Source organism: Phyllobates terribilis, unplaced genomic scaffold, assembly GCF_046119375.1.
Source record: "Phyllobates terribilis strain yellow unplaced genomic scaffold, ASM4611937v1 Scaffold_247__1_contigs__length_2908721, whole genome shotgun sequence".
Classification (NCBI taxonomy): domain Eukaryota; kingdom Metazoa; phylum Chordata; class Amphibia; order Anura; family Dendrobatidae; genus Phyllobates; species Phyllobates terribilis.
The window spans coordinates 1,169,503-1,193,252 of NW_027363007.1; positions in this window are offsets into that span (position 1 = coordinate 1,169,503).

The window sequence follows — 23,750 nt, forward strand, 5'->3', positions numbered from 1 at the left end:
AGGATTAGATACACAGCTCAGCAGACAGTATCACACAGGATAGGATTAGATACACAGTTCATCAGACAGTATCACACAGGAGAGGATTAGATACATGGCTCAGCAGACAGCATCACACAGGAGAGGATTAGATACACAGCTTAGCAGACAGTATCACACAGGAGAGGATTAGATACACAGTTCATCAGACAGTATCACACAGGAGAGGATTAGATACATGGCTCAGCAGACAGCATCACACAGGAGAGGATTAGATACATGGCTCAGCAGACAGTATCACACAGGAGGGGATTAGATACATGGTTCAGCAGACAGTATCACACAGGAGGGGATTAGATACACAGCTCAGCAGACAGTATCACACAGGATAGGATTATATACATGGCTCAGCAGACAGCATCACACAGGAGAGGATTAGATACACGGTTCAGCAGACAGTATCACACAGGAGGGGATTAGATACACAGCTCAGCAGACAGTATCACACAGGAGGGGATTAGATACACAGCTCAGCAGACAGTATCACACAGGATAAGATTAGATACACTGCTCTGCGGATAGTATCACACAGGAGAGGATTAGATGCACAGCTCAGCAGACAGTATCACACAAGATTAGATACATAGCTCAGCAGACAGTATCACACAGGAGAGGATTAGATACACAGCTCAGCCGACAGTATCACACAGGAGAGGATGAGATACACAGCATAGGTTTAGATACACAGCTCAGCAGACAGTATCACACAGCATAGGATTAGATACACGGCTTAACAGACAGTATCACAAAGGAGGGGATTAGATACACAGCTCAGCAGACAGTATCACACAGGATAAGATTAGATACACAGCTCAGCAGACAGTATCACACAGGATAAGATTAGATACACAGCTCAGCAGACAGTATTACACAGGAGAGGATTAGATGCACAGCTCAGCAGACAGTAACACACAGGACAGGATTAGATACACAGCTCAGCAGACAGTATCACACAGGAGAGGATTAGATACGCAGCTCAGCAGACAGTATCTCACAGGAGAGGATTAGATACATGGCTCAGCAGACAGTATCACACAGCATAGGATTAGATACACGGCTCAGCAGACAGTATCACACAGGAGGGGATTAGATACACAGCTGAGGAGACAGTATCACACAGGAGAGGAATAGATACACTGCTCAGCATACAGTATCACACAGCATAGGATTAGATACACAGCTCAGCAGGCAGTATCACACAGTATAAGATTAGATACACAGCTCAGCAGACAGTATCACACAGCATAGGATTAGATACACGGCTCAGCAGACAGTATCACACAGGATAGGATTAGATACACAGCTCAGCAGACAGTATCACACAGGAGAGGATTAGATACACAGCCCAGCAGACAGTATCACACAGCGTAGGATTAGATACACAGCTCAGCAGACAGTATCACACAGGAGAGGATTAGATACACAGATCAGCAGACAGTATCACACAGCATAGGATTAGATACACAGCTCAGCAGACAGTATCACACAGGAGTGGATTAGATACACGGCTCAGCAGACAGTATCGCACAGGGCGGGATTAGATACACGGTTCATCAGACAGTATCACACAGGAGAGTATTAGATACACTGCTCAGCAGACAGTATCACACAGGAGAGGATTAGATACACAGCTCAGCAGACAGTATCACACAGGAGAGTATTAGATACACAGCTCAGCAGACGGTATCACACAGGAGAGAATTAGATACACAGCTCAGCAGACAGTATCACACAGGATTAGATACATAGCTCAGCAGACAGTATCACACAGGAGAGGATTAGATACACAGCTCAGCAGACAGTATCACACAGGAGAGGATGAGATACACAGCATAGGTTTAGATACACAGCTCAGCAGGCAGTATCACACAGCATAGGACTAGATACACGGCTCAACAGACAGTATCACACAGGAGGGGATTAGATACACAGCTCAGCAGACAGTATCACACAGGAGGGGATTAGGTACACAGCTCAGCAGACAGTATCACACAGGATAAGATTAGATACACAGCTCAGCAGACAGTATCACACAGGATAAGATTAGATACATGGCTCAGCAGACAGTATCACACAGCATAGGATTAGATACACAGCTCAGCAGACAGTATCACACAGGATAAGATTAGATACATGGCTCAGCAGACAGTATTACACAGGAGAGGATTAGATGCACAGCTCAGCAGACAGTATCACATAGGACAGGATTAGATACACAGTTCATCAGACAGTATCACACAGGAGAGGATTAGATACGCAGCTCAGCAGACAGTATCTCACAGGAGAGGATTAGATACATGGCTCAGCAGACAGTATCACACAGCATAGGATTAGATACACGGCTCAGCAGACAGTATCACACAGGAGGGGATTAGATACACAGCTGAGGAGACAGTATCACACAGCATAGGATTAGATACACAGCTCAGCAGGCAGTATCACACAGCATAGGATTAGATACACAGCTCAGCAGACAGTATCACACAGCATAGGATTAGATACACAGCTCAGCAGACAGTATCGCACAGCATAGGATTAGATACACAGCTCAGCAGACAGTATCACACAGGACAGGATTAGATACACAGCTCAGCAGACAGTATCACACAGGAGAGGATTAGATACACAGCTCAGCAGACAGTATCACACAGGAGAGGATTAGATACACAGCTCAGCAGACAGTATCACACAGGAGAGGATTAGATACATGGCTCAGCAGACAGTATCACACAGGAGAGGATTAGATACATGGCTCAGCAGACAGTATCACACAGGAGAGGATTAGATACACGGCTCAGCAGACAGTATCACACAGGAGAGGATTAGATACACAGCTCAGCAGACAGTATCACACAGGAGAGGATTAGATACATGGCTCAGCAGACAGCATCACACAGGAGAGGATTAGATACACAGCTCAGCACACAGTATCACACAGGAGAGGATTAGATATACGGCTCAGCAGACAGTATCACACAGGAGAGGATTAGATACACAGCTCAGCAGACAGTATCACACAGGAGAGGATTAGATACACAGCTCAGCAGACAGTATCACACAGGAGAGGATTAGATACACAGATCAGCAGACAGTATCACACAGCATAGGATTAGATACACAGCTCAGCAGACAGTATCACACAGGAGTGGATTAGATACACGGCTGAGCAGACAGTATCGCACAGGGCGGGATTAGATACACGGTTCAGCAGACAGTATCACACAGGAGAGTATTAGATACACTGCTCAGCAGACAGTATCACACAGGAGAGTATTAGATACACAGCTCAGCAGACAGTATCACACAGGAGAGGATTAGATACACAGCTCAGCAGACGGTATCACACAGGAGAGAATTAGATACACAGCTCAGCAGACGGTATCACACAGGAGAGGATTAGATACACGGCTCAGCAGACAGTGTCACACAGGGTAGGATTAGAGATACACGGCTCAGCAGACAGTATCACACAGGATAGGATTAGATACACGGCTCAGCAGACAGTATCACACAGGATAGGATTAGATACACTGCTCAGCAGACAGTATCACTGTACAGGATTAGATACACAGCTCACCAGACTGCATCACACAGCATAGGATTAGATACACAGGTCAGCAAACAGTATCACACAGGATAGGATTAGATACACAGCTCAGCAGACAGTATCACACAGGGGATGATTAGATACACTGTTTAGCAGATAGTATCACACAGGATAAGATTAGATGCACAGCTCAGCAGACAGTATCACACAGGACAGGATTAGATACACAGCTCAGCAGACAGTATCACACAGGATAGGATTAGATACACTGCTCAGCAGACAGTATCACTGTACAGGATTAGATACACAGCTCACCAGACAGTATCACACAGCATAGGATTAGATACACAGGTCAGCAAACAGTATCACACAGGATAGGATTAGATACACTGCTCAGCAGATGGTATCACACAGGATAGGATTAGATACACAGCTCAGCAGACAGTATCACACAGGATAGGATTAGATACACGGCTCAGCAGACAGTATCACAGGATGGGATTAGATACACGGCTCAGTAGACAGTATCACACAGGAGAGGATTAGATACACATCATAGGATTAGATACACAGCTCAGCAGACAGTATCACACAGGAGGGGATTAGATACACAGCTCAGCAGACAGTATCACACAGGATAAGATTAGATACACTGCTCAGCAGACAGTATCACACAGGAGAGGATTAGATACACGGCTCAACACACAGTATTACACAGAGGATTAGATACACGGCTCAGCAGACAGTATCACACAGGAGAGGATTAGATACACAGCTCAGCTGACAGTATCACACAGCATAGGATTAGATACACAGCTCAGCAGACAGTATCACACAGGAGTGGATTAGATACACGGCTCAGCAGACAGTATCGCACAGGGAGGGATTAGATACACGGCTCAGCAGACAGTATCACACAGGATAGGATTAGATACACAGTTCATCAGACAGTATCACACAGGAGACGATTAGATACACAGCTCAGCAGACAGTATCACACATTAGAGGATTAGATACACAGCTCAGCAGACAGTATCACACAGGATGGCATTAGATACACAGCTCAGCACACAGTTTCACCAGGAGAGGATTAGATACACGGCTCAGCAGACAGTATCGCACAGGATAGGCTTAGATACATAGCTCACCTGACAGTATCACACAGTAGAGGATTATATACATGGCTCAGCAGACAGTATCACACAGGAGAGGATTAGATACACAGCTCTGCAGATGGTATCACACAGGATAGGCTTAGATACACAGCTCTGCAGGCAGTATCACACAGGAAAGGATTAGATACACAGCTCAGCAAACAGTATCACACAGGAGAGGATTAGATACATAGCTCAGCAGACAGTATCACACAGGAGAGGATTAGATACACAGCTCAGCAGACAGTATCACACAGGAAAGGATTAGATACACAGCTCAGCAGATGGTATCACACAGGATAGGATTAGATACACAACTCAGCTGACAGTATCACACAGCACAGGATTAGATACAAAGCTCAGCAGATAGTATCACACAGGAGTGGATTAGATACACGGCTCAGCAGACAGTATCACACAGCACAGGATTAGATACAAAGCTCAGCAGATAGTATCACACAGGAGTGGATTAGATACACGGCTCAGCAGACAGTATCGCACAGGGCGGAATTAGATACACGGCTCAGCAGACAGTATCACACAGGATAGGATTAGATACACAGTTCATCAGACAGTATCACACAGGAGTGGATTAGATACACGGCTCAGCAGACAGTATCGCACAGGGCGGGATTAGATACACAGCTCAGCAGACAGTATCACACAGGATAGGATTAGATACAGAGCTCAGCAGACAGTATCGCACAGGGCGGGATTAGATACACGGCTCAGCAGACAGTATCACACAGGATAGGATTAGATACACTGCTCAGCAGATAGTATCACACAGGATAGGATTAGATGCACAGCTCAGCAGATGGTATCACACAGGATATGATTAGATACAGGGCTCAGCAGACAGTATCACACAGGAGAGGATTAGTTACACGGCTCAGCAGATGGTATCACACAGGATAGGATTAGATACACAGCTCAGCAGACAGTATCACACAGGGCAGGATTAGATACACGGTTCAGCAGACAGTATCACACAGGGTAGGATTAGATACACGGTTCAGCAGACAGTATCACACAGGAGAGGATTTGATACACAGCTCAGCAGACAGTATCACACAGGAGAGGATTAGATACACAGCTCAGCAGATGGTATCACACAGGATAGGATTAGATACACTGCTCAGCAGACAGTATCACACAGGGCAGGATTAGATACACGGTTCAGCAGACAGTATCACACAGGGTAGGATTAGATACACGGCTCAGCAGACAGTATCACACAGGAGAGGATTTGATACACAGCTCAGCAGACAGTATCACACAGGAGAGGATTAGATACACAGCTCAGCAGATGGTATCACACAGGATAGAATTAGATACACTGCTCAGCAGACAGTATCACACAGGGCAGGATTAGATACACGGTTCAGCAGACAGTATCACACAGGGTAGGATTAGATACACGGCTCAGCAGACAGTATCACACAGGAGAGGATTAGATACACAGCTCAGCAGACAGTTTCACACAGGAGAGGATTAGATACACGGCTCAGCAGACAGTATCACACAGGAGAGGATTAGATGCACTGCTCAGCAGATAGTATCACACAGGATAGGATTAGATACACAGCTCAGCAGACAGTATCACACAGGAGAGGATTAGATACACGGCTCATCAGACAGTATCGCACAGGAGAGGATTAGATACACGGCTCAGCAGACAGTATCACACAGGAGAGGATTAGATACACAGCTCAGCTGACAGTATCACACAGGAGAGGATTAGATGCACAGCTCAGCAGACAGTATCACACAGGAGAGGATTAGATACACAGCTCAGCTGACAGTATCACACAGGAGAGGATTAGATACACAGCTCAGCTGACAGTATCACACAGGGCAGGATTAGATACACGGCTCAGCAGACAGTATCACACAGGATAGGATTAGATACACGGCTCAGCAGACAGTATCACACAGGAGAGGATTAGATACACAGCTCAGCAGACAGTATCACACAGGAGAGGATTAGATACACAGCTCAGCAGATAGTATCGCACAGGATAGGATTAGATATACAGCTCAGCAGACAGTATCACACAGGAGTGGATTAGATACACAGCTCAGCAGACAGTATCACACAGGAGAGGATTAGATACACAGCTCAGCTGACAGTATCACACAGGAGAGGATTAGATACACAGCTCAGCTGACAGTATCACACAGGGCAGGATTAGATACACAGCTCAGCAGACAGTATCACACAGGATAGGATTAGATACACGGCTCAGCAGACAGTATCACACAGGAGAGGATTAGATACACAGCTCAGCAGCCGGTATCACACAGGAGAGGATTAGATACACTGCTCAGCAGACGGTATCACACAGGAGAGGATTAGATACACGGTTGAGCAGACAGTATCACACAGGGTAGGATTAGAGATACAGCTCAGCAGACAGTATCACACAGCATAGGATTAGATACACAGCTCAGCAGACAGTATCACACAGCATAGGATTAGATACACAGCACAGCAGTCTGTATCACACAGGAGAGGATTTGATACACAGCTCAGCAGACAGTATCACACAGGAGAGGATTAGATACACAGCTCAGCAGACAGTATCACACAGGATAGGATTATATACATGGCTCAGCAGACAGTATCACACAGGATAGGCTTAGATACACAGCTCACCTGACAGTATCACACAGTAGAGGATTATATACATGGCTCAGCAGACAGTATCACACAGGATAGGCTTAGATACACAGCTCTGCAGGCAGTATCACACAGGAAAGGATTAGATACACAGCTCAGCAAACAGTATCACACAGGAGAGGATTAGATACATAGCTCAGCAGACAGTATCATACAGGAGAGGATTAGATACACAGCTCAGCAGACAGTATCACACAGGAAAGGATTAGATACACAGCTCAGCAGATGGTATCACACAGGATAGGATTAGATACACAACTCAGCTGACAGTATCACACAGCACAGGATTAGATACAAAGCTCAGCAGATAGTATCACACAGGAGTGGATTAGATACACGGCTCTGCAGACAGTATCGCACAGGGCGGGATTAGATACACGGCTCAGCAGACAGTATCACACAGGATAGGATTAGATACACAGTTCATCAGACAGTATCACACAGGAGTGGATTAGATACACGGCTCAGCAGACAGTATCGCACAGAGCGGGATTAGATACACAGCTCAGCAGACAATATCACACAGGAGTGGATTAGATCCACGGCTCAGCAGACAGTATCGCACAGGGCGGGATTAGATACACGGCTCAGCAGACGGTATCACACAGGATAGGATTAGATACACTGCTCAGCAGATAGTATCACACAGGATAGGATTAGATACACAGCTCAGCAGACAGTATCACACAGGAGAGGATTAGATACACAGCTCAGCTGACAGTATCACACAGGAGAGGATTAGATACACAGCTCAGCTGACAGTATCACACAGGGCAGGATTAGATACACGGCTCAGCAGACAGTATCACACAGGATAGGATTAGATACACGGCTCAGCAGACAGTATCACACAGGAGAGGATTAGATACACAGCTCAGCAGACAGTATCACACAGGAGAGGATTAGATACACAGCTCAGCAGACAGTATCGCACAGGATAGGATTAGATATACAGCTCAGCAGACAGTATCACACAGGACTGGATTAGATACACAGCTCAGCAGACAGTATCACACAGGAGAGGATTAGATACACAGCTCAGCTGACAGTATCACACAGGGCAGGATTAGATACACGGCTCAGCAGACAGTATCACACAGGATAGGATTAGATACACGGCTCAGCAGACAGTATCACACAGGAGAGGATTAGATACACAGCTCAGCAGCCGGTATCACACAGGAGAGGATTAGATACACTGCTCAGCAGACGGTATCACACAGGAGAGGATTAGATACACAGCTCACCTGACAGTATCACACAGTAGAGGATTATATACATGGCTCAGCAGACAGTATCACACAGGATAGGCTTAGATACACAGCTCACCTGACAGTATCACACAGTAGAGGATTATATACATGGCTCAGCAGACAGTATCACACAGGATAGGCTTAGATACACAGCTCTGCAGGCAGTATCACACAGGAAAGGATTAGATACACAGCTCAGCAAACAGTATCACACAGGAGAGGATTAGATACATAGCTCAGCAGACAGTATCATACAGGAGAGGATTAGATACACAGCTCAGCAGACAGTATCACACAGGAAAGGATTAGATACACAGCTCAGCAGATGGTATCACACAGGATAGGATTAGATACACAACTCATCTGACAGTATCACACAGCACAGGATTAGATACAAAGCTCAGCAGATAGTATCACACAGGAGTGGATTAGATACACGGCTCAGCAGACAGTATCGCACAGGGCGGGATTAGATACACGGCTCAGCAGACAGTATCACACAGGATAGGATTAGATACACAGTTCATCAGACAGTATCACAAAGGATAGGATTAGATACACAGCTCAGCAGCTGGTATCACACAGGATAGGTTTAGATACACTGCTCAGCAGATGGTATCACACAGGATATGATTAGATACAGGGCTCAGCAGACAGTATCACACAGGAGAGGATTAGTTACACGGCTCAGCAGATGGTATCACACAGGATAGGATTAGATACACAGCTCAGCAGACAGTATCACACAGGGCAGGATTAGATACACGGTTCAGCAGACAGTATCACACAGGGTAGGATTAGATACACGGCTCAGCAGACAGTATCACACAGGAGAGGATTTGATACACAGCTCAGCAGACAGTATCACACAGGAGAGGATTAGATACACAGCTCAGCAGATGGTATCACACAGGATAGGATTAGATACACTGCTCAGCAGACAGTATCACACAGGGCAGGATTAGATACACGGTTCAGCAGACAGTATCACACAGGGTAGTATTAGATACACGGCTCAGCAGACAGTATCACACAAGAGAGGATTAGATACACAGCTCAGCAGACAGTATCACACAGGAGAGGATTAGATACACGGCTCAGCAGACAGTATCACACAGGAGAGGATTAGATACACTGCTCAGCAGATAGTATCACACAGGATAGGATTAGATGCACAGCTCAGCAGACAGTATCACACAGGAGAGGATTAGATACACGGCTCATCAGACAGTATCGCACAGGAGAGGATTAGATACATAGCTCATCAGACAGTATCACACAGGACAGGATTAGATACACAGCTCAGCAGACAGTATCACACAGGAGAGGATTAGATACATAGCTCATCAGACAGTATCACACAGGACAGGATTAGATACACGGCTCAGCAGACAGTATCACACAGGAGAGGATTAGATACACAGCTCAGCTGACAGTATCACACAGGAGAGGATTAGATACACGGCTCAGCAGACATTATCACACAGGAGAGGATTAGATACACAGCTCAGCAGACAGTATCACACAGGAGAGGATTAGATACACAGCTCAGCAGACAGTATCACACAGGATAGGATTAGATACACAGTTCATCAGACAGTATCACACAGGAGAGGATTAGATACATGGCTCAGCAGACAGCATCACACAGGAGAGGATTAGATACACAGCTTAGCAGACAGTATCACACAGGAGAGGATTAGATACACAGTTCATCAGACAGTATCACACAGGAGAGGATTAGATACATGGCTCAGCAGACAGCATCACACAGGAGAGGATTAGATACATGGCTCAGCAGACAGTATCACACAGGAGGGGATTAGATACATGGTTCAGCAGACAGTATCACACAGGAGGGGATTAGATACACAGCTCAGCAGACAGTATCACACAGGATAGGATTATATACATGGCTCAGCAGACAGCATCACACAGGAGAGGATTAGATACACGGTTCAGCAGACAGTATCACACAGGAGGGGATTAGATACACAGCTCAGCAGACAGTATCACACAGGAGGGGATTAGATACACAGCTCAGCAGACAGTATCACACAGGATAAGATTAGATACACTGCTCTGCGGATAGTATCACACAGGAGAGGATTAGATGCACAGCTCAGCAGACAGTATCACACAAGATTAGATACATAGCTCAGCAGACAGTATCACACAGGAGAGGATTAGATACACAGCTCAGCCGACAGTATCACACAGGAGAGGATGAGATACACAGCATAGGTTTAGATACACAGCTCAGCAGACAGTATCACACAGCATAGGATTAGATACACGGCTTAACAGACAGTATCACAAAGGAGGGGATTAGATACACAGCTCAGCAGACAGTATCACACAGGATAAGATTAGATACACAGCTCAGCAGACAGTATCACACAGGATAAGATTAGATACACAGCTCAGCAGACAGTATTACACAGGAGAGGATTAGATGCACAGCTCAGCAGACAGTAACACACAGGACAGGATTAGATACACAGCTCAGCAGACAGTATCACACAGGAGAGGATTAGATACGCAGCTCAGCAGACAGTATCTCACAGGAGAGGATTAGATACATGGCTCAGCAGACAGTATCACACAGCATAGGATTAGATACACGGCTCAGCAGACAGTATCACACAGGAGGGGATTAGATACACAGCTGAGGAGACAGTATCACACAGGAGAGGAATAGATACACTGCTCAGCATACAGTATCACACAGCATAGGATTAGATACACAGCTCAGCAGGCAGTATCACACAGTATAAGATTAGATACACAGCTCAGCAGACAGTATCACACAGCATAGGATTAGATACACGGCTCAGCAGACAGTATCACACAGGATAGGATTAGATACACAGCTCAGCAGACAGTATCACACAGGAGAGGATTAGATACACAGCCCAGCAGACAGTATCACACAGCGTAGGATTAGATACACAGCTCAGCAGACAGTATCACACAGGAGAGGATTAGATACACAGATCAGCAGACAGTATCACACAGCATAGGATTAGATACACAGCTCAGCAGACAGTATCACACAGGAGTGGATTAGATACACGGCTCAGCAGACAGTATCGCACAGGGCGGGATTAGATACACGGTTCATCAGACAGTATCACACAGGAGAGTATTAGATACACTGCTCAGCAGACAGTATCACACAGGAGAGGATTAGATACACAGCTCAGCAGACAGTATCACACAGGAGAGTATTAGATACACAGCTCAGCAGACGGTATCACACAGGAGAGAATTAGATACACAGCTCAGCAGACAGTATCACACAGGATTAGATACATAGCTCAGCAGACAGTATCACACAGGAGAGGATTAGATACACAGCTCAGCAGACAGTATCACACAGGAGAGGATGAGATACACAGCATAGGTTTAGATACACAGCTCAGCAGGCAGTATCACACAGCATAGGACTAGATACACGGCTCAACAGACAGTATCACACAGGAGGGGATTAGATACACAGCTCAGCAGACAGTATCACACAGGAGGGGATTAGGTACACAGCTCAGCAGACAGTATCACACAGGATAAGATTAGATACACAGCTCAGCAGACAGTATCACACAGGATAAGATTAGATACATGGCTCAGCAGACAGTATCACACAGCATAGGATTAGATACACAGCTCAGCAGACAGTATCACACAGGATAAGATTAGATACATGGCTCAGCAGACAGTATTACACAGGAGAGGATTAGATGCACAGCTCAGCAGACAGTATCACATAGGACAGGATTAGATACACAGTTCATCAGACAGTATCACACAGGAGAGGATTAGATACGCAGCTCAGCAGACAGTATCTCACAGGAGAGGATTAGATACATGGCTCAGCAGACAGTATCACACAGCATAGGATTAGATACACGGCTCAGCAGACAGTATCACACAGGAGGGGATTAGATACACAGCTGAGGAGACAGTATCACACAGCATAGGATTAGATACACAGCTCAGCAGGCAGTATCACACAGCATAGGATTAGATACACAGCTCAGCAGACAGTATCACACAGCATAGGATTAGATACACAGCTCAGCAGACAGTATCGCACAGCATAGGATTAGATACACAGCTCAGCAGACAGTATCACACAGGACAGGATTAGATACACAGCTCAGCAGACAGTATCACACAGGAGAGGATTAGATACACAGCTCAGCAGACAGTATCACACAGGAGAGGATTAGATACACAGCTCAGCAGACAGTATCACACAGGAGAGGATTAGATACATGGCTCAGCAGACAGTATCACACAGGAGAGGATTAGATACATGGCTCAGCAGACAGTATCACACAGGAGAGGATTAGATACACGGCTCAGCAGACAGTATCACACAGGAGAGGATTAGATACACAGCTCAGCAGACAGTATCACACAGGAGAGGATTAGATACATGGCTCAGCAGACAGCATCACACAGGAGAGGATTAGATACACAGCTCAGCACACAGTATCACACAGGAGAGGATTAGATATACGGCTCAGCAGACAGTATCACACAGGAGAGGATTAGATACACAGCTCAGCAGACAGTATCACACAGGAGAGGATTAGATACACAGCTCAGCAGACAGTATCACACAGGAGAGGATTAGATACACAGATCAGCAGACAGTATCACACAGCATAGGATTAGATACACAGCTCAGCAGACAGTATCACACAGGAGTGGATTAGATACACGGCTGAGCAGACAGTATCGCACAGGGCGGGATTAGATACACGGTTCAGCAGACAGTATCACACAGGAGAGTATTAGATACACTGCTCAGCAGACAGTATCACACAGGAGAGTATTAGATACACAGCTCAGCAGACAGTATCACACAGGAGAGGATTAGATACACAGCTCAGCAGACGGTATCACACAGGAGAGAATTAGATACACAGCTCAGCAGACGGTATCACACAGGAGAGGATTAGATACACGGCTCAGCAGACAGTGTCACACAGGGTAGGATTAGAGATACACGGCTCAGCAGACAGTATCACACAGGATAGGATTAGATACACGGCTCAGCAGACAGTATCACACAGGATAGGATTAGATACACTGCTCAGCAGACAGTATCACTGTACAGGATTAGATACACAGCTCACCAGACTGCATCACACAGCATAGGATTAGATACACAGGTCAGCAAACAGTATCACACAGGATAGGATTAGATACACAGCTCAGCAGACAGTATCACACAGGGGATGATTAGATACACTGTTTAGCAGATAGTATCACACAGGATAAGATTAGATGCACAGCTCAGCAGACAGTATCACACAGGACAGGATTAGATACACAGCTCAGCAGACAGTATCACACAGGATAGGATTAGATACACTGCTCAGCAGACAGTATCACTGTACAGGATTAGATACACAGCTCACCAGACAGTATCACACAGCATAGGATTAGATACACAGGTCAGCAAACAGTATCACACAGGATAGGATTAGATACACTGCTCAGCAGATGGTATCACACAGGATAGGATTAGATACACAGCTCAGCAGACAGTATCACACAGGATAGGATTAGATACACGGCTCAGCAGACAGTATCACAGGATGGGATTAGATACACGGCTCAGTAGACAGTATCACACAGGAGAGGATTAGATACACATCATAGGATTAGATACACAGCTCAGCAGACAGTATCACACAGGAGGGGATTAGATACACAGCTCAGCAGACAGTATCACACAGGATAAGATTAGATACACTGCTCAGCAGACAGTATCACACAGGAGAGGATTAGATACACGGCTCAACACACAGTATTACACAGAGGATTAGATACACGGCTCAGCAGACAGTATCACACAGGAGAGGATTAGATACACAGCTCAGCTGACAGTATCACACAGCATAGGATTAGATACACAGCTCAGCAGACAGTATCACACAGGAGTGGATTAGATACACGGCTCAGCAGACAGTATCGCACAGGGAGGGATTAGATACACGGCTCAGCAGACAGTATCACACAGGATAGGATTAGATACACAGTTCATCAGACAGTATCACACAGGAGACGATTAGATACACAGCTCAGCAGACAGTATCACACATTAGAGGATTAGATACACAGCTCAGCAGACAGTATCACACAGGATGGCATTAGATACACAGCTCAGCACACAGTTTCACCAGGAGAGGATTAGATACACGGCTCAGCAGACAGTATCGCACAGGAGAGGATTAGATACACTGCTCAGCAGACAGTATCACACAGGAGTGGATTAGATACACGGCTCAGCAGACAGTATCGCACAGGGCGGGATTAGATACATGGCTCAGCAAACAGTATCACACAGGAGAGGATTAGATACACAGTTCACCATCACTGCGTCATAATAGCACTGCAGCATGTGGTGAGGGACTACAACTCCCAGCAAGTGACAGTGCAGGCACCGATCATGTAACTAAACCATCACTGCGTCATAATAGCACTGCAGTATGTGGTGAGGGACTACAACTCCCAGCAAGTGACAGCGCAGGCACTGGTCATGTAACTAAACCATCACTGCTTTATAATAGCACTGCAGTATGTGGTGAGGGACTACAACTCCCAGCAAGTGACAGCGCAGGCACCGATCATGTAACTAAACCATCTCTGCGTCATAATAGCACTGCAGTATGTGGTGAGGGACTACAACTCCCAGCAAGTGACAGCGCAGGCACCGATCATGTAACTAAACCATCACTGCGTCATAATAGCACTGCAGTATGTGGTGAGGGACTACAACTCCCAGCAAGTGACAGCGCAGGCACCGATCATGTAACTAAACCATCACTGCGTCATAATAGCACTGCAGTATGTGGTGAGGGACTACAACTCCCAGCAAGTTTATTTCTTTTTATTTTACACGCTGCTGTTTTCCACAGTGAATTACCAGAAAGATCTGCACCATAATCATGAAGTGCAAATTTGCTGTTGTGGATTTTCTTGCGGATTTTTGCTAATTTGCTCTGATTTTCTATGGAAATCCTCCAGGAACAATCTGCCACATTTGAACAGATCTTCAGGCCTCATTCAGACATCTGTAGTTTTCTGGTACATTAAAAAAAAGGAAAAAAAACAAAACTGATTTTCATCAAAGGGATCGATCCGAATTGTATCAATGTTTGTTACTATATGCAAATAAAAAAAAAAATATATATATGGATATGTGAACTGCCCCATAGATGATAAAGGTGCGTATTATGTCTGTCAATAACATGGATGTAAAAAAACAGACGTCTGAATGAGACGTTCACCCCACAAGATCATCTAGCAATAGTGCAGCTCTGACCTGACACATAGCATTCACAGAAAGGCTCCTGATCAGCACATATGATGTCTGTGATCTATAAAGAGTCCTCCACATTGTACCCACTACATATACATTCACAATAAAGCTGCCCCCGTAACATCAACTGCCCCACACCTACCACATATAGCCAGGTCCCCGCACCCCCACACACAGTATATAGCCAGGTCCCCGCTCCCCCACACACAGTATATAGCCAGGTCCCCGCTCCCCCACACACAGTATATAGCCAAGATCCCCGCTCCCCCACACACAGTATATAGCCAGGTCCCCGCTCCCCCACACACAGTATATAGACAAGGTCCCCGCTCCATCACACACAGTATATAGCCAGGTCCCCGCTCCCCCACACACAGTATATAGACAAGATCCCCGCTCCCCCACACAAAGTATATAGCCAGGTCCCCGCTCCCCCACACAAAGTATATAGACAAGGTCCCCGCTCCCCCACACAAAGTATATAGCCAGGTCCCCGCTCCCCCACACACAGTATATAGCCAGGTCCCCGCTCCCCCACACACAGTATATAGCCAGGTCCCCGCTCCCCCACACACAGTATATAGCCAGGTCCCCGCTCCCCCACACAAAGTATATAGCCAAGATCCCCGCTCCCCCACACAAAGTATATAGCCAAGGTCCCCTCCTCCATGTATAGCATATTTATCCAGGTCCCCGCTCCCCCACACAAAGTATATAGCCAAGGTCCCCTCCTCCATGTATAGCATATTTATCCAGGTCTCCGCTCCCCCACACACAGTATATAGCCAAGGTTCCCTCCTCCATGTATAGCATATTTATCCAGGTCTCCCTCCCCCACACAAAGTATATAGCCAAGATCCCCTCCTCCATGTATAGCATATTTATCCAGGTCTCCCTCCCCCACACAAAGTATATAGCCAAGGTCCCCGCTCCCCCACACAAAGTATATAGCCAGGTCCCCGCTCCCCCACACACAGTATATAGCCAAGGTCCCCTCCTCCATGTATAGCATATTTATCCAGGTCTCCGCTCCCCCACACACAGTATATAGCCAAGGTCCCCTCCTCCATGTATAGCATATTTATCCAGGTCCCCGCTCCCCCACACAAAGTATATAGCCAAGATCCCCTTCTCCATGTGTAGCATATTTATCCAGGTCTCCCTCCCCCACATATAGCAAAGAGAACCAAGTCCAGCACCCCCTCCCCCACCACACAGCATACGGTATATAGACAAGACCCCCACACACAGCATACGGTATATAGACAAGTCCCCCACACACAGCATACGGTATATAGACAAGTCCCCCACACACAGCATACGGTATATAGACAAGTCCCCCACACACAGCATACGGTATATAGACATGTCCCCCACACACAGCATACGGTATATAGACAAGTCCCCCACACACAGCATACGGTATATAGACAAGTCCCCCCCACACAGCATACGGTATATAGACAAGCCCCCCACACAGCATACGGTATATAGACAAGTCCCCCACACACAGCATACGGTATATAGACAAGTCCCCCCCACACAGCATACAGTATATAGACAAGTCCCCCCACACAGCATACAGTATATAGACAAGTCCCCCCACACAGCATACGGTATATAGACAAGTCCCCCCCACACACAGCATACAGTATATAGACAAGTCCCCCCACACAGCATACAGTATATAGACAAGTCCCCCCACACAGCATACAGTATATAGACAAGTCCCCCCACACAGCATACAGTATATAGACAAGTCCCCCCCACACACAGCATACAGTATATAGACAAGTCCCCCCCACACAGCATACGGTATATAGACAAGTCCCCCACACACAGAATACAGTATATAGACAAGCCCCCACACACAGCATACGGTATATAGACAAGTCCCCCCACACAGCATACAGTATATAGACAAGTCCCCCACACACAGCATACGGTATATAGACAAGTCCCCCACACACAGCATACAGTATATAGACAAGTCCCCCATACACAGCATACGGTATATAGACAAGTCCCCCACACACAGCATACGGTATATAGACAAGTCCCCCACACACAGCATACAGTATATAGACAAGTCCCCCATACACAGCATACAGTATATAGACAAGTCCCCCATACACAGCATACGGTATATAGACAAGTCCCCCACACACAGCATACGGTATATAGACAAGTCCCCCACACACAGCATACGGTATATAGACAAGTCCCCCACACACAGCATACGGTATATAGACAAGTCCCCCATACACAGCATACGGTATATAGACAAGTCCCCCATACACAGCATACGGTATATAGACAAGTCCCCCACACACAGCATACAGTATATAGACAAGTCCCCCATACACAGCATACGGTATATAGACAAGTCCCCCACACACAGCATACGGTATATAGACAAGTCCCCCACACACAGCATACAGTATATAGACAAGTCCCCCACACACAGCATACGGTATATAGACAAGTCCCCCACACACAGCATACAGTATATAGATAAGTCCCCCACACACAGCATACAGTATATAGACAAGTCCCCCACACACAGCATACGGTATATAGACAAGTCCCCCACACACAGCATACGGTATATAGACAAGTCCCCCACACACAGCATACGGTATATAGACAAGTCCCCCCCACACAGCATACGGTATATAGACAAGTCCCCCACACACAGAATACGGTATATAGACAAGCCCCCCACACACAGCATACGGTATATAGACAAGTCCCCCACACACAGCATACAGTATATAGACAAGTCCCCCATACACAGCATACAGTATATAGACAAGTCCCCCCACACAGCATACAGTATATAGACAAGTCCCCCACACACAGAATACAGTATATAGACAAGTCCCCCCACACAGCATACAGTATATAGACAAGTCCCCCACACACAGCATACAGTATAGAGACAAGTCCCCCCCACACAGCATACGGTATATAGACAAGTCCCCCCCACACAGCATACGGTATATAGACAAGTCCCCCACACACAGCATACGGTATATAGACAAGTCCCCCCACACAGCATACGGTATATAGACAAGTCCCCCCCACACACAGCATACAGTATATAGACAAGTCCCCCCCACACAGCATACGGTATATAGACAAGTCCCCCCACACAGCATACAGTATATAGACAAGTCCCCCACACACAACATACGATATATAGACAAGTCCCCCCACACAGCATACGGTATATAGACAAGTCCCCCCCACACACAGCATACAGTATATAGACAAGTCCCCCACACACAGCATACGGTATATAGACAAGTCCCCCACACACAGCATACAGTATATAGACAAGTCCCCCACACAGCATACGGTATATAGACAAGTCCCCCCCACACAGCATACAGTATATAGACAAGTCCACCACACACAGCATAAGGTATATAGACAAGTCCCCCCCACACACAGCATACAGTATATAGACAAGTCCCCCCCACACAGCATACAGTATATAGACAAGTCCCCCCACACAGCATACAGTATATAGACAAGTCCCCCCCACACAGCATACAGTATATAGACAAGTCCCCCCACACAGCATACGGTATATAGACAAGTCCCCCCCACACACAGCATACGGTATATAGACAAGTCCCCCCCACACAGCATACGGTATATAGACAAGTCCCCCCCACACAGCATACAGTATATAGACAAGTCCCCCACATAGCATACGGTATATAGACAAGTCCCCCACACACAGCATACAGTATATAGACAAGTCCCCCACACAGCATACGGTATATAGACAAGTCCCCCACACACAGCATACGGTATATAGACAAGTCCCCCACACACAGCATACGGTATATAGACAAGTCCGCCCCACACACAGCATACAGTATATAGACAAGACCCCCACACACAGCATACAGTATATAGACAAGTCCCCCACACACAGCATACGGTATATAGACAAGTCCCCCACACACATCATACGGTATATAGACAAGTCCCCCACACACAGCATACGGTATATAGACAAGTCCCCCCCACACATCATACGGTATATAGACAAGTCCCCCCCACACAGCATACGGTATATAGACAAGTCCCCCACACACAGCATACGGTATATAGACAAGTCCCCCCAACACAGCATACGGTATATAGACAAGTCCCCCACACACAGCATACGGTATATAGACAAGTCCCCCACACACAGCATACGGTATATAGACAAGTCCCCCACACACAGCATACGGTATATAGACAAGTCCCCCACACACAGCATACAGTATATAGACAAGTCCCCCACACACAGCATACAGTATATAGACAAGTCCCCCCACACAGCATACGGTATATAGACAAGTCGCCCACACACAGCATACGGTATATAGACAAGTCCCCCACACACAGCATACGGTATATAGACAAGTCCCCCACACACAGCATACGGTATATAGACAAGTCCCCCACACACAGCATACAGTATATAGACAAGTCCCCCATACACAGCATACAGTATATAGACAAGTCCCCCACACACAGCATACAGTATATAGACAAGTCCCCCACACACAGCATACAGTATATAGACAAGTCCCCCACACACACAGCATACGGTATATAGACAAGTCCCCCCACACAGCATACAGTATATAGACAAGTCCCCCCACACAGCATACGGTATATAGACAAGTCCCCCCCCATACACAGCATACAGTATATAGACAAGTCCCCCACACACAGCATACCGTATAAAGACAAGTTCCCCACACACAGCATACGGTATATAGACAAGTTCCCCACACACAGCATACGGTATATAGACAAGTCCCTCACACACAGCATACGGTATATAGACAAGTCCCCCCCCATACACAGCATACAGTATATAGACAAGTCCCCCACACACACAGCATACGGTATATAGACAAGTCCCCCCACACAGCATACAGTATATAGACAAGTCCCCCCACACAGCATACGGTATATAGACAAGTCCCCCACACACAGCATACAGTATATAGACAAGTCCCCCCACACAGCATACGGTATATAGACAAGTCCCCCACACGCAGCATACAGTATATAGACGAGTCCCCCACACACAGCATACAGTATATAGACAAGTCCCCCACACACAGCATACGGTATATAGACAAGTCCCCCACACACAGCATACAGTATATAGACAAGTCCCCCACACGCAGCATACTGTATATAGACAAGTCCCCCACACACAGCATACAGTATATAGACAAGTCCCCCACACACAGCATACGGTATATAGACAAGTCCCCCACACACAGCATACAGTATATAGACAAGTCCCCCACACACAGCATACAGTATATAGACAAGTCCCCCACACACAGCATACGGTATATAGACAAGTCCCCCACACACAGCATACAGTATATAGACAAGTCCCCCACACACAGCATACGGTATATAGACAAGTCCCCACACACAGCATACAGTATATAGACAAGTCCCCCCCACACAGCATACAGTATATAGACAAGTCCCCCACACACAGCATACGGTATATAGACAAGTCCCCCACACACAGCATACGGTATATAGACAAGTCCCCCACACACAGCATACAGTATATAGACAAGTCCCCCACACACAGCATACAGTATATAGACAAGTCCCCCCCACACAGCATACGGTATATAGACAAGTCCCCCCCCACACACACAGCATACAGTATATAGACAAGTCCCCCCCACACACAGCATACGGTATATAGACAAGTCCCCCCCACACACAGCATACGGTATATAGACAAGTCCCCCCCACACACAGCATACGGTATATAGACAAGTCCCCCACACACAGCATACAGTATATAGACAAGTCCCCCCCACACAGCATACGGTATATAGACAAGTCCCCCCCCACACACACAGCATACAGTATATAGACAAGTCCCCCCCACACACAGCATACGGTATATAGACAAGTCCCCCCCACACACAGCATACGGTATATAGACAAGTCCCCCCCACACACAGCATACGGTATATAGACAAGTCCCCCCACACAGCATACGGTATATAGACAAGTCCCCCACACACAGCATACAGTATATAGACAAGTCCCCCCCACACAGCATACGGTATATAGACAAGTCCCCCCACACAGCATACGGTATATAGACAAGTCCCCCCCACACACAGCATACAGTATATAGACAAGTCCCCCACACACAGCATACGGTATATAGACAAGTCCCCCACACACAGCATACAGTATATAGACAAGTCCCCCACACAGCATACGGTATATAGACAAGTCCCCCCCACACAGCATACAGTATATAGACAAGTCCACCACACACAGCATACGGTATATAGACAAGTCCCCCCCACACACAGCATACAGTATATAGACAAGTCCCCCCCACACAGCATACGGTATATAGACAAGTCCCCCCCACACAGCATACAGTATATAGACAAGTCCGCCCACACAGCATACGGTATATAGACAAGTCCCCCCCACACACAGCATACGGTATATAGACAAGTCCCCCACACACAGCATACGGTATATAGACAAGTCCCCCACACACAGCATACGGTATATAGACAAGTCCCCCACACACAGCATACAGTATATAGATAAGTCCCCCACACACAGCATACGGTATATAGACAAGTCCCCCACACACAGCATACAGTATATAGACAAGTCCCCCCCACACAGCATACGGTATATAGACAAGTCCCCCCCCACACACACAGCATACAGTATATAGACAAGTCCCCCCCACACACAGCATACGGTATATAGACAAGTCCCCCACACACAGCATACGGTATATAGACAAGTCCCCCCCACACACACAGCATACAGTATATAGACAAGTCCCCCCCACACACAGCATACGGTATATAGACAAGTCCCCCACACACAGCATACGGTATATAGACAAGTCCCCCCCCACACACACAGCATACAGTATATAGACAAGTCCCCCACACACAGCATACGGTATATAGACAAGTCCCCCCCCACACACACAGCATACAGTATATAGACAAGTCCCCCCCCACACAGCATACAGTATATAGACAAGTCCCCCCCACACACAGCATACGGTATATAGACAAGTCAAACCACACCCCCCCACACACACAGCATACGATGTATAGACAAGTGCATAGCTGTGCTAGGGTAGGAGTGGGAGGAGCCTTCCTTCTCTTGTCAGTGCTGGCCCTGCAGCGGAGCCCACCGGGGAATTCCCCAGCAGGCCAGTCCGAGCCTGGTCACATGCTGGCTAGAGTCTCAGACACCTCTCTGAGTAGCCCACTGATAGAAGTGGATGAGAATCTAGTCGGCATTTGACCTCAACTATTACATCATAACACCGGCTTTATCTTTTTAAAGCTTTGTAACCTTTACTCACTTTATGAATCAGCCATAGATAAAACTCAGTAAGGATGGGTTGCTACTGTGTGCAATTTGCCAACAAGCCCAGAACAGCGGTGACCTGAGCCGACAGCAGCGACTTGAGTAGACTGTGGCCACCTGAGCCAACAGCGGCATTTATATTGCGCTATCGCCAGGAAATGGATGACAATGGCAGTCAGGGGAATGGTGAAGGCCTGCATGGCTGCCATCTTGGTACTCCTGTGAAGTTCATCCACAGTCTGAACTTAATCTTATAAACTGTATACTGCATTACTAGAGGATTACTGTATATAGAATAAGCAGTCAAGAGATT